Source organism: Scyliorhinus canicula, chromosome 10, assembly GCF_902713615.1.
Source record: "Scyliorhinus canicula chromosome 10, sScyCan1.1, whole genome shotgun sequence".
NCBI lineage: Eukaryota > Metazoa > Chordata > Chondrichthyes > Carcharhiniformes > Scyliorhinidae > Scyliorhinus > Scyliorhinus canicula.
This window is the reverse complement of record NC_052155.1, coordinates 137,246,240-137,258,991: the sequence shown is the minus strand read 5'-3', so window position 1 is coordinate 137,258,991 and position 12,752 is coordinate 137,246,240. Positions and strand designations below refer to the sequence as shown.

The window sequence follows — 12,752 nt, the reverse complement described above, 5'->3', positions numbered from 1 at the left end:
CCATTTAAGTTTCAGTTCCTCTGTCTGGGACCCTTCCTCCCTCATGAGCACCTTATATATACCCGAGACTCTGCCCTCCCCTTCTTCCCTCCTAGAGACTATTCTGTCGAGGATCCCCATTGGCGGGAGGCGCGGGAAAGATGGGACCTGTCTACGAACAAAGTCCCGCAACTGTAGGTATCTAAAATCATTTCCCCTTACCAACCCAAATTTCTCCTCCAAGCTCTTCAAACTCGCGAAGCTCCCTTCCAGGAACATATCACCCACCCTTCCCGCCCCTGCTCGCCGCCATACTCGGAACCCCCCATCCATACTGCCGGGGGCAAACCGATGGTTGTCGCAGATTGGCGCCCAGACAGACGCCCCCATCTCCCCCACATGCCTCCTCCACTGGCCCCATATCCGCAGGGTCGCCACCACTACCGGGCTGGTGGTGTACTTGGCCGGCGGCAGTGGTAGAGGAGCCGTGACCAGGGCTTCCAAGCTGGAGCCCCTGCACGAAGCCGCCTCCACCCGCTCCCAAATAGACCCCGTACCCACCATCCACTTACTTATCATAGCGATGTTGGCCGCCCAGTAATAATTGACCAGACTCGGCAAAGCCAGCCCTCCCTCGCTGCGGTTCCTCTCCAATATCGCCTTCACGTGCAAGAAGTGTGTTCAGTTGCAGCTCTTGTTAGACCGCTTGACGGCTCTGGAGCTGCGGATGGACTCACTTTGGAGCATCCGCGATGCTGAGGAGGTCGTGGATAGCACGTTTAGCGAGTTGGTCACACCGCAGGTGAAGGTTACTGAGGGAGATAGAAAATGGGTGACCAAAAGAAAGAGCAAGAGTAGGAAGGCAGTGCAGGTAACCCCTGCGGTCATCTCCCTGCAAAACAGATATACCGCTTTGGATACTGTTGAGGGAGATGGCTTACCAGGGGAAGGCAGCAGCAGCCAGGTTCATGGCACCGTGGCTGGCTCTGCTGCACAGCAGGGCAGGAAGAAAAATGGCAGGACTATAGTGATAGGGGACTCGATCGTAAGGGGAATAGACAGGCGGTTCTGTGGACGCAATCGAGACTTCAGGATGGTATGTTGCCTCCCTGGTGCAAGGGTCAAGGATGTCTCGGAGCGGCTGCAGGACATTCTGGGGGGGGAGGGTGAACAGCCAGCTGTCGTGGTGCACATAGGCACCAACGATATAGGTAAAAAACGGGATGAGGTCCTACAAGCGGAATTCAGGGAGTTAGGAGTTAAACTAAAAAGTAGGACCTCAAAGGTAGTAATCTCAGGATTGCTACCAGTGCCACGAGCCAGTCAGAGTAGGAATGTCAGGATAGATAGGATGAATGCATGGCTCGAGAGATGGTGCAAGAGGGAGGGATTCAAATTCCTGGGGCATTGGGACCGGTTCTGGGGGAGGTGGGACCAGTACAAACCGGACGGTCTTCACTTGGGCAGGACTGGAACCGATGTCCTAGGGGGGGTGTTTGCTAGAGCTGTTGGGGAGGGTTTAAACTAATGTGGCAGGGGGATGGGAACCAATGCTGGAAGTTGGAAGGTAGTAAAACAGGGACAGAAACAAAAGGAAGTAAGGGGAAAAGTGCAAGGCAGAGAAGACATAGTCAGAAATCCATAAGGGCGACAGTACAAGGTACAGTGACTGAGGGGAGCACAGTGAATAGGCCCAGTAATAACAAAAGGAATAAAACTGGAGATGTTAAGATTCAAAACAGAGGTAAAAAAACCAACATAAGTGTACTTTACCTGAATGCTCGTAGTATTCGGAATAAAGTAAATGAGTTGGTGGCACAAATCATCGTAAATGACTATGATTTAGTGGCCATTACTGAAACATGGTTAAAGGATGGTCACGACTGGGAGTTAAATATCCGAGGGTATCAAACTATTCGGAAGGACAGAGTGGATGGTAAGGGAGGTGGTGTTGCTCTGTTATTTAAGGATGACATCCGGGCAATAGTAAGGGATGACATCGGTGCTATGGAGGATAAGGTTGAATCCATTTAGGTGGAAATTAGGAATAGTAAGGCGAAAAAGTCACTGATAGGAGTAGTCTATCGGCCACCAAATAGTAACGATATGGTGGGGCAGGCAATAAACAAAGAAATAACTGATGCATGTAGAAATGGTACATCAGTTATCATGGGGGATTTTAATCTACATGTCGATTGGTTTAACCAGGTCGGTCAAGGCAACCGTGAGGAGGAGTTTATAGAATGTATCCGCGATAGTTTCCTAGAACAGTATGTAATGGAACCTACGAGGGAACAAGCGGTCCTAGATCTTGTCCTGTGTAATGAGACAGGATTGATTCATGATCTCATAGTTAGGGATCCTCTCGGAAGGAGCGATCACAATATGGTGGAATTTAAAATACAGATGGAGGGTGAGAAAGTAAAATCAAATACTAGTGTTTTGTGTTTAAACAAAGGAGATTACAAGGGGATGAGAGAAGAACTAGCTAAGGTAGACTGGGAGCAAAGACTTTATGGTGGAACAGTTGAGGAACAGTGGAGAACCTTCCAAGCGATTTTTCACAGTGCTCAGCAAAGGTTTATACCAACAAAAAGGAAGGACGGAAGAAAGAGGGAAAATCGACCGTGGATATCTAAGGAAATAAGGGAGAGTATCAAATTGAAGGAAAAAGCATATAAAGTGGCAAAGAGTGCTGGGAGATTAGAGGACTGGGAAATCTTTAGGGGGCAACAGAAAGCTACTAAAAAGCTATAAAGAAGAGTAAGATAGAGTATGAGAGTAGACTTGCTCAGAATATAAAAACAGACAGTAAAAGTTTTTACAAATATATAAGACAAAAAAGAGTGGCTAAGGTAAATATTGGTCCTTCAGAGGATGAGAAGGGAGTTTTAATAATGGGAAATGAGGAAATGGCTGAGGAACTGAACAGGTTTTTTGGGTCAGTCTTCACAGTGGAAGACACAAATAACATGCCAGCGACTGATAGAAATGAGGCTATGACAGGTGAGGACCTTGAGAGGATTGTTATCACTAAGGAGGGAGTGATGGGCAAGCTAATGGGGCTAAAGGTAGACAAGTCTCCTGGCCCTGATGGAATGCATCCCAGAGTGCTAAAAGAGATGGCTAGGGAAATTGCAGATGCACTAGTGATAATTTACCGAAATTCACTAGACTCTGGGGTGGTCCCGGTGGATTGGAAATTAGCAAACGTGACGCCACTGTTTAAAAAAGGAGGTAGGCAGAAAGCAGGAAATTATAGGCCAGTGAGTTTAACTTCGGTAATAGGGAAGATGCTGGAATCTATCATCAAGGAAGAAATTGCGAGGCATCTGGATAGAAATTGTCCCATTGGGCAGACGCAGCATGGGTTCGTTAAAGGCAGGTCATGCCTAACTAATTTAGTGGAATTTTTTGAGGACATTACCAGTGCAGTAGATAACGGGGAGCCGATGGATGTGGTATATCTGGATTTCCAGAAAGCCTTTGACAAGGTGCCACACAAAAGGTTGCTGCATAAGATAAAGATGCATGGCATTAAGGGTAAAGTAGTAGCATGGATAGAGGATTGGTTAATTAATAGAAAGCAAAGAGTTGGGATAAATGGGTGTTTCTCTGGTTGGCAATCAGTAGCTAGTGGTGTCCCTCAGGGATCGGTGTTGGGCCCACAATTGTTCACAATTTACATTGATGATTTGGAGTTGGGGACCAAGGGCAATGTGTCCAAGTTTGCAGATGACACTAAGATGAGTGGTAAAGCGAAAAGTGCAGAGGATACTGGAAGTCTGCAGAGGGATTTGGATAGGTTAAGTGAATGGGCTCGGGTCTGGCAGATGGAATACAATGTTGACAAATGTGAGGTTATCCATTTTGGTAGGAATAACAGCAAACGGGATTATTATTTAAACGATAAAATATTAAAGCATGCCGCTGTTCAGAGAGACTTGGGTGTGCTAGTGCATGAGTCACAGAAGGTTGGTTTACAGGTGCAACAGGTGATTAAGAAGGCAAATGGAATTTTGTCCTTCATTGCTAGAGGGATGGAGTTTAAGACTAGGCAGGTTATGTTGCAATTGTATAAGGTGTTAGTGCGGCCACACCTGGAGTATTGTGTTCAGTTTTGGTCTCCTTACTTGAGAAAGGACGTACTGGCACTGGAGGGTGTGCAGAGGAGATTCACTAGGTTAATCCCAGAGCTGAAGGGGTTGGATTATGAGGAGAGGTTGAGTAGACTGGGACTGTACTCGTTGGAATTTAGAAGGATGAGGGGGGATCTTATAGAAACATTTAAAATTATGAAGGGAATAGATAGGATAGATGCGGGCAGGTTGTTTCCACTGGCGGGTGACAGCAGAACTAGGGGGCATAGCCTCAAAATAAGGGGAAGTAGATTTAGGACTGAGTTTAGGAGGAACTTCTTCACCCAAAGGGTTGTGAATCTATGGAATTCCTTGCCCAGTGAAGCAGTTGAGGCTCCTTCATTACATGTTTTTATGGTAAAGATAGATAGTTTTTTGAAGAATAAAGGGATTAAGGGTTATGGTTTTCGGGCCGGAAAGTGGAGCTGAGTCCACAAAAGATCAGCCATGATCTAATTGAATGGCGGAGCAGGCTCGAGGGGCCAGATGGCCTACTCCTGCTCCTAGTTCTTATGTTCTTATGTTCTTCACCCGCGGGGATTTTCACGCCCAGACAAAGCTCATGATCAGCCCGTTAACTCTTTTGAAGAAGGACTGTGGGATAAAGATCGGGAGGCACTGAAAAATAAACAAAAATCGAGGGAGGATTGTCATCTTTACAGTCTCCACCCTCCCTGCCAGCGACAGCGGGAGTGCATCCCATCTCCAAAACTCTCCCTTCATTTGCTCCACCACCCTGGCCAAATTTAACTTATGCAGCCTGCCCCAGTCTCGTGCCACCTGGATTCTCAAATACCGGAAATTTTCCTCAACCAGCCTAAACGGTAGCCCTCTCAATCTGTTCTCCTGGCCCCTTGCCTGGACCACAAACATTTCACTCTTGACCGTATTTAATTTGTATTCCGAGAACTGGCCGAACTTCCTCAGCATTCCCAGTATAGTTCCCATCCCGGCCACTGGGTCCGACACGTACAGGAGCAGGTCGTCTGCATAAAGAGAAACCCTGTGTTCAACCCCGCCCCTCACCATCCCCTTCCAATCCTCTGCGGCTCTCAGCGCAATCGCCAGCGGCTCTATGGCCAGCGCAAACAGCAGCGGGGAGAGCGGGCAGCCCTGTCTGGTCCCTCGGTACAACCTAAAGTACTCCGACACTTCTCTGTTGGTCCTGACGCTGGCCCTCGGGGCCTGATATAATAATTTGATCCAATCCACCAATCCCTCCCCGAACCCAAACCGTCCGAGCACCTCCCATAGATAGTCCCACTCCACCCGGTCAAAGACCTTCTTGGCCTACTACCTCCACCTCTCTACCCGCCGGGGGCATCATCATCACATTGAGCAATCTCCTCAGATTGGCCGCCAGCTGCCTACCTTTCACGAACCCCGTTTGATCCTCCCCAATCACCTCCGGTACACAGTCCTCCATTCTACCCGCCAGTACCTTTGCCAGGAGCTTGGCGTCTACATTAATCAGGGAGATTGGCCTGTAGGACCCGCACGCCTCCGGGTCTTTACCCCGCTTCAATATCAGTGATATGGTGGCTTGTGACATTGTCGGCGGCAGGGTCCCTCTGTCCCTTGCCTCATTGAAAACCCTCGCCAAGACCGGGCCCACCAGCTCAGAGAACTTCCTATAAAACTCTACTGGGTATCCATCCGGCCCCGGGGACTTCCCCGACTGCATAGCCTTAAGGCCCCCCAATACCTCCTCTGCTCTAATCGGGGCCCCCAGCTCTTCCACTCGCCCCCCACCAACTGTTGGGAATGTTAACCCGTCCAGAAACCTTTTCATCCCCTCCGGTTCTTCCGGCGGCTCCGAAGTATACAGCTTACGATAGAAGTCCCGGAATACCCTATTCAATTCTGCCGGGTCCTCCACTTTGCGTCCCCCCTCGTCCCTCACTCTACCTATTTCCCTGGCCGCCTCCCTCCTCCTGAGTTGCTGCGCTAACAGTCTGCTCGCCTTTTCCCCATGCTCGTACACCACTCCCCTCGCCTTCCTAAGCTGTTCCACGGCCCTGCTCGTGGATAGGGGCCCCCAGTTCCGCCTGTAGTCTCTGCCTCTCCCTGAGTAAAATCTCCCCCGGGGACTCCGCGTGCTCGTCATCTATCCGACCCATTTCCCTGACCAATCTATCCATCTCTGCCCGGTCTGCCTTGCCTCTGTGGGCCCCAATTGAAATCAGCTCCCCCCGCACTACTGCCTTTAGCGCCTCCCACAAGGTCGCCGCTGAGACCTCCCCCGTGTCATTCACCTGCAGGTAATTTTTTATACATTTCTGAAGCCTCTCGCAGATCCCCTCCTCCGACAGCAGTCCCACATCTAGCCTCCATTGCGGGCGTTGATAGCTCGCTCCCCCGAACTGCAGGTCCACCCCATGCGGGGCATAGTCTGAAATGGTAATTGCTGAGTATTCCGTGTTCTTTACCTCCCCCATACAGTCCCTGCTTAGTACAAAGAAATCTATCCTGGAATATACTTTATGGACGTGCGAGTAAAACAAGTAGCCCCTTCCTGTTGGCTGTCTATCTCTCCACGGGTCCACTGCCCCCATTTGCTCCATAAACCCTTTCAGCTCCCTTGCCATTGCTGAAAGTCTACCCGTTCTGGGACACGACCGATCCAAAGTCGGGTCAAGGACCATGTTAAAGTCCCCTCCCATTATTAGCCTGCGAGAATCCAAGTCCGGGATCTTCCCCAGCACTCTTTTAATGAAGTCCACGTCATCCCAGTTCGGGGCATATATATTCACCAGCACCACTCTTCTCCCCTCCAGTCTGCCCCGTACCATCAGGTATCTGCCTTTCCTGTCTGCGGATATGCCCTCTGCCTCAAATTGCACGCGCTTGTTGATCATGATTGCCACCCCTCTGGACTTCGAGTCCAAGTCCGAGTGGAAGACCTGGCTAATCCAGCCCTTCCTTAGCCTGGTCTGGTCCGACACTTTCAGATGTGTCTCCTGCAACATAATTACGTCCGCCCTCAGGGCCCGCAAGTGCGCGAACACCCGCGCCCTCTTAACCGGCCCATTCAGTCCCTTGACGTTCCAGGTGATCAGCCTGGTCGGGGGGCACATCCCACCCCCCCCACCCCGCCGGTCAGCCATAGCCTTTCTCGGGCCGGCCCCTGGCCCGTGCGTCGCGCCATTCCTGGCCCGCCCTTTGGCTGCCTCCACCCTCGACCTCCTTTCCAGTGCCTATTTCAAGTCCCTCTCCCGTCAGCAGAACAACCCCCCCTCCCCTAACCCCATCCCCCAATACCCCCACCCCTGCCATCTACTGGCTGTAACTTCCCCCCCATCTGACTCCCTTGACTAGCCAATCTGCTAGCCCGGTGACTCAACACTCCAGCGCCTTCCTGTCTCATTCCCATTGTTTCCCCGTCCTCCTCCCCACCCACTGGGGCAAGCCGGCTCCAGTGTCTTCCGCGAGCTGCACAAAAAGCACAAACCAGCCCAAACAGGGAAAAAAAAACACAGAAAAAAGAGAAAAAGCACATAAATGTCCATGAACAAAGGAAAGAGTCTCAAATGTTCCGCTTGGCCCCTTTGGCCCAGCAAACCGTTGAGCAGCAGTCCAGGCACACTCGGCGTTCCTTCCCACAGAAATCCTCGGGCCCTAACTCGCGTCCTTGGGGCCTCCTTTCGGGACCAGCCCCAGGTCCCTCACAAAATCCATCGCTTCTTCGGGCTCGGAGAAGTAGTGGTGTTGACCCTGGTGCGTGACCCATAGCCTAGCTGGGAACAGCAGACCCAACTTCACGTGCTTCTTGAACAGCACCTCCTTGACATTCTTAAAGGCTGCTCGCCGCCGAGCCACCTCCTGGCTTAGGTCCTGATGAATGCGGAGAACACTGTTGTTCCACGTGCTGTTCCTGCCGCTCTTTGCCCACTGCAGCACCCGCTCCTTGTCCACGAACCTGTGGAACCTAATCACCATCGGGCGGGGGGGTCCGCCCGGCCGCCCCTGCCTTGCCTGCACTCTGTGTGCCCCCTCCAGCTCCAGCGGTCGCGGAAAGGCTTCGGCCCCCATCAGCTGCTTCAGCAGGTCTGCTACAAACGCTGCAGCATCAGCTCCCTCAGCCCCCTCCGGGAGGCCGACCATCCTCAGATTGTTCCTGCGGACTCTATTCTCCAGCTCCTCCACTCTGTCCAGCAGTCTTCTCTGTCGCTCTTTCAGGCCGTCAACTTCTAGCGCTGCAACCGTTTGCGCATCCGCCTGCTCCTCCACCACCTCTCCCAGCTCCTTAACTTTAACATCCTGGGCGTCCAGCCTCTGGTTCAGCTGATCCACCACTTTCTGGATTGGGTCCAAGCTGTCCCGCTTCAGCGCTTCAAAACTGGACTTCATTACCTGGAGCATGTTATCCAGCGCCTGCTGGATTGCTGAGTCCGGGGTCCGTGTGTCCGCCATCTTAGGTCCCAGGTAATTTTCTTCAGGTCCTTGTCTCTGTCCCTTTTTCTCCTTCTTCTGCCTTCTGGAATCCCGCTGTTCCATGTGCCGCAGCCCGCTCCTCAGCACCTTCGCTGCCGCCTTCCTTTGCCCAGCTCCTTAAATTTTACCTCCTGGGCATCTGAGCTGTCCCTCCTCAGCAACTCCAAACTGTTTTTCCTTGTCCTGGAGGAAGGAAGGTCCGTGGGTCCGCCATCTTACCCTTCAGGTCAGTTTCCTCCTTGCCTCCGTCTCTCTCTCTCTCTCTTTCTTCCTCTACCTGCTGGCCTCCCACGATTCCATCCGCTGCAGCCCGCTCTCCTCTTCTTTCACGGCAGCCTTTTTGCCGCCCCCGTGGTCCCGCTATCGCGGGGAATCAGCTGCTAAGCCCCGCCGGAGTGAGAGCCCGCCGAATGTGCGGCTCACTCGAACATCGCCGCCACCGGAAGTCCCCTGATACATATTATTATCTGGACATTTAAGCTCTAATTTCGGACCAGTTTGTTGCATTTTAAAAATGCGTCTCTGGCTTTCAATTACTAATCATTTTTTTACACTTTAGAGTCATAAGGGTTTTACAGCACGGAAAGAGTCCCTTTGGCCTATCGCATCCGCGCCGACCATTAAGCACCTATTATAATTCCATTTTCCAGCACTTGGTCTGTAGCCTTGCATGCAATGACATTTTAAGTGCTCACCTAAATACTCCTTAAAAGTTGTGAGGGTACCCACCTCTACCTCCCTTTCAGGCAGCGAGTTCCAGATTCCAACCACCCTCTGGGTGCAAAAGCTTATCCGAACCTTTCCTCTAAGCCTCCTGCCCATTACCTAAATTTATGCCACCTGGGCAGCATGGTGGCACAGTGGTTAGCACTGTTGCCGGACAGCGTATGGGTCGAAGGTTCGATTTTCGGCTTGGATCACTGTCTGTGCGGACCGGCCTGCATGTTCTCAGTGTCTGCGTGGGTTTCCCTCCGAGTGCTCGGGTTTCTTCCCACAAGTCCAAAAAGGCGTGCTGTTAGGTAATTTGGACATTCTGAATTCTCCCTCGGTCTACCTGAACAGGTGCCGGAGTGTGGTAACTAGGGGATTTTCAAAGTAACTTCATTGCAGTATTAATGTAAGCCTACTTGTGACACTGAGAAAGATTTTGATTATTACTGACCCCTCCACTAATGGGAAAAGTACATTTCTATCCACCCTATGCCCCTCATGGTTTTATACACCTCAATTAGGTCCCCCCTCAGCCTTCTTACTCAGGAGAAAACAACCCCAGCTTATCCACTCTCTCTTGATAACTGAAATGATTCAGCCCAGGCAACATCCTGGTGAATCTCCTCTGCACCCTCTCCAGTGCAATAATTTCCTTTTCTATAGTGCGGTGACCAGAAATATCCTCCCAAAATGCATTTTTATGGTTAAATTCCATTTGCCACTGTTCTACCATCTAACCCGCCTGTCTATATTGTTCTTGTAATCTAAGGCTATGCTCCACACTATTTACCACCACCAACTTTTGTGTCATCTGCAAACTTACTTATCATATCTCCTACATTCACATCCAGATCATTCATGTTTAAATACATAGAAGATAGGAGCGTGAGGCGGCCTTTTGGCCCTTCGAGCCTGCTCTGCCATTTATCATGACCATGGCTGATCATCCAACTCAATAGCCTAATTCTGCTTTCTCCCCATAACCTTTGATCCCATTGCACACTACAAACAGGGGTTCCAGCACTGATCCCGGAGGAACACCACTGGACCCAGGCTTCCAGTCAGAAAAACAACCTTCAATCATCACCCTTTGCCTCCTACCACTAAGCCAGTTTTGGATTCAGTTTGCAAAATTGCCCAGGTCCCCATTGGCTCTTACCTTCATCAGCCTCCCATGTGGGACCTTGTCAAAAACCTAAAATCCATGCAGACTACATCAACTGGACTACCTTTATCTATAAGCCGAGACACCTCTTCAAAAATTAAATCAAATTTGTGTGACGTGATTTCTCTTTGACAAAACCATGCAGATTATCCTTGATTAATCCTTGCCTCTCCAAGTGGAGATTAATTCTGTCCCTCAGAACTTTTCCCAGTAGTCTCCCTACCACTGAAGTTAGACTTCAGTCTGTAATTTCCTGGTTCATCCCACCTTGCCTTGTTGAATAATGGCACCGCATTAGCTGTCCACCAGTCCTCTGGCACCTCTTCTGTGGCCAGAGGAAATTTGAAAATTTTTGTCAAGCGGCTGCAAGCTCCCACAGCAACCTGGGATACATCTCATCTGGCCCGTGAAATTAATCCACTTTTAAGCCCGATAAAACTGTTAATAAAGTCATTCAAGTAAATCACAATCAAGGATTTCTACACTTACATCATCCTTCTCTGTAGTGAACACAGATGTAAAGTACTCATTTAAAACCTCACTTGTTTCCTCCGGTTCGACACACAAATTGCCACTTTGGTCCCTAATAAGTCCTACTCTTACTCTGGTCAACTTCCTGTCCATAATATACTTATAAAACATCTTTGGGTTTTCCTTTATTTTACCTGCCAATGCTTTTTGACGTCTCCTCTTCGCTCTCCTAATTTCTTTCTGAAGTAACCCCCTGCACTTTCTACATTTTTTGAGGGCTTCCACTGCTACAAGCCCTCGGTATCTGCCAAAAGCCTCCCTTTTCCCTTATTCAATCCTGGATATCCCATGACATCAGGGTTCTCTGGACTTATTGCCCCCACTCTTCACTATCATGGGAACGTGTTAACAAGAACAAAGAACAAAAAAGATTACAGCACAGGAACAGGCCCTTCGGCCCTCCCAGCCTGCGCCGATCCAGATCCTTTATCTAAACCTGTTGCTTATTTTCCAAGAAACTACTTCCCTCTGTTCCCCGCCCGTTCATATATCTGTCTAGATGTATCTTAAATGATGCTATCGTGCCTGCCTCTACCACCTCCGCTGGCAAAGCATTCCAGGCACCCACCACCCTCTGCGTAAAAAACTTTCCACACACATCTCCCTTAAGCTTTCCCCCTCTCACCTTGAAATCGTGACCCCTTGTAATTGACACCCCCACTCTTGGAAAAAGCTTGTTGCAATCCGCCCTGTCCATATCTCTCATAATTTTGTAGACCTCAATCAGGTCCCCCCTCAACCTCCGTCTTTCCAACGAAAACAATCCTAATCTACTCAACCTTTCTTCAACGCGAGCACCCTCCATACCAGGCAACATCCTGGTGAACCTCCTCTGCACCCTCTTTAAAGCATCCACATCCTTCTGGTAATGTGGCGACCAGAACTGCACACAGTATTCCAAATGTGGCCTAACCAAAGTCCTACACAACTGTAACATGACCTGGCGACTCTTGTACTCAATACCCCGTCCGATGAAGGCCAGCATGCTGTATGCCTTCTTGACCACTCTATCGACCTGCGTTGCCACCTACAGGGTACAATGGACCTGAACTTCCAGATCTCTCTGTACATCAATTTTCCCTAGGACTCTTCCATTGACCGTATAGTCCACTCTTGAATTGGATCTTCCAAAATGCATCACCTCGCATTTGCCTGGATTGAACTCCATCTGCTCTCTGCCCAACTCTCCAATCTATCTATATTTTGCTGTATACTCTGACAGTCCCCCTCGCTATCTGCAACTCCACCAATCTTAGTATCATCTGCAAACTTGCTAATCAGACCACCTATACCTTCGTCCAGATCATTTATGTATATCACAAACAACAGTGGTCCGAGCACGGATCCCTGTGGAACACCACTAGTCACCTTTCTCCATTTTGAGATACTCCCTTCCACTACTACTCTGTCTCCTGTTGCTCAGCCAGTTCTTTATCCATCTAGCTAGTACACCCTTAACCCCATGCGACTTAACTTTTTCCATCAACCTGCCATGGGAAACTTTATCAAACGCCTTACTGAAGTCCATGTATATGACATCTACAGCCCTTCCCTCATCAATTAACTTTGTCACTTCCTCAAAGAATTGTATTAGGTTTGTAAGACATGACATTCCCTGCATAAAACCATGCTGCCTATCACTGATAAGTGTATTTTCTTCCAAATGTGATTAGATCTTATCCCTCAGTATCTTCTCCAAGGGTTTGCCTACCACTGACGTCAAGCTCACAGATCTATAATTCCCTGGATTATCCCTGCTACCCTTCTTAAACAAAGGGACAACATTAGGAATT

General features: G+C 49.6%; 1 protein-coding gene across 4 annotated transcripts in view; it reads right to left on the bottom strand.

The window, feature by feature from the left end:
- The window catches only part of bend5 (BEN domain containing 5), a 253,252-nt gene that overhangs the window by 105,950 nt on the left and 134,550 nt on the right, over positions 1 to 12,752 (bottom strand). The window lies entirely within an intron of this gene.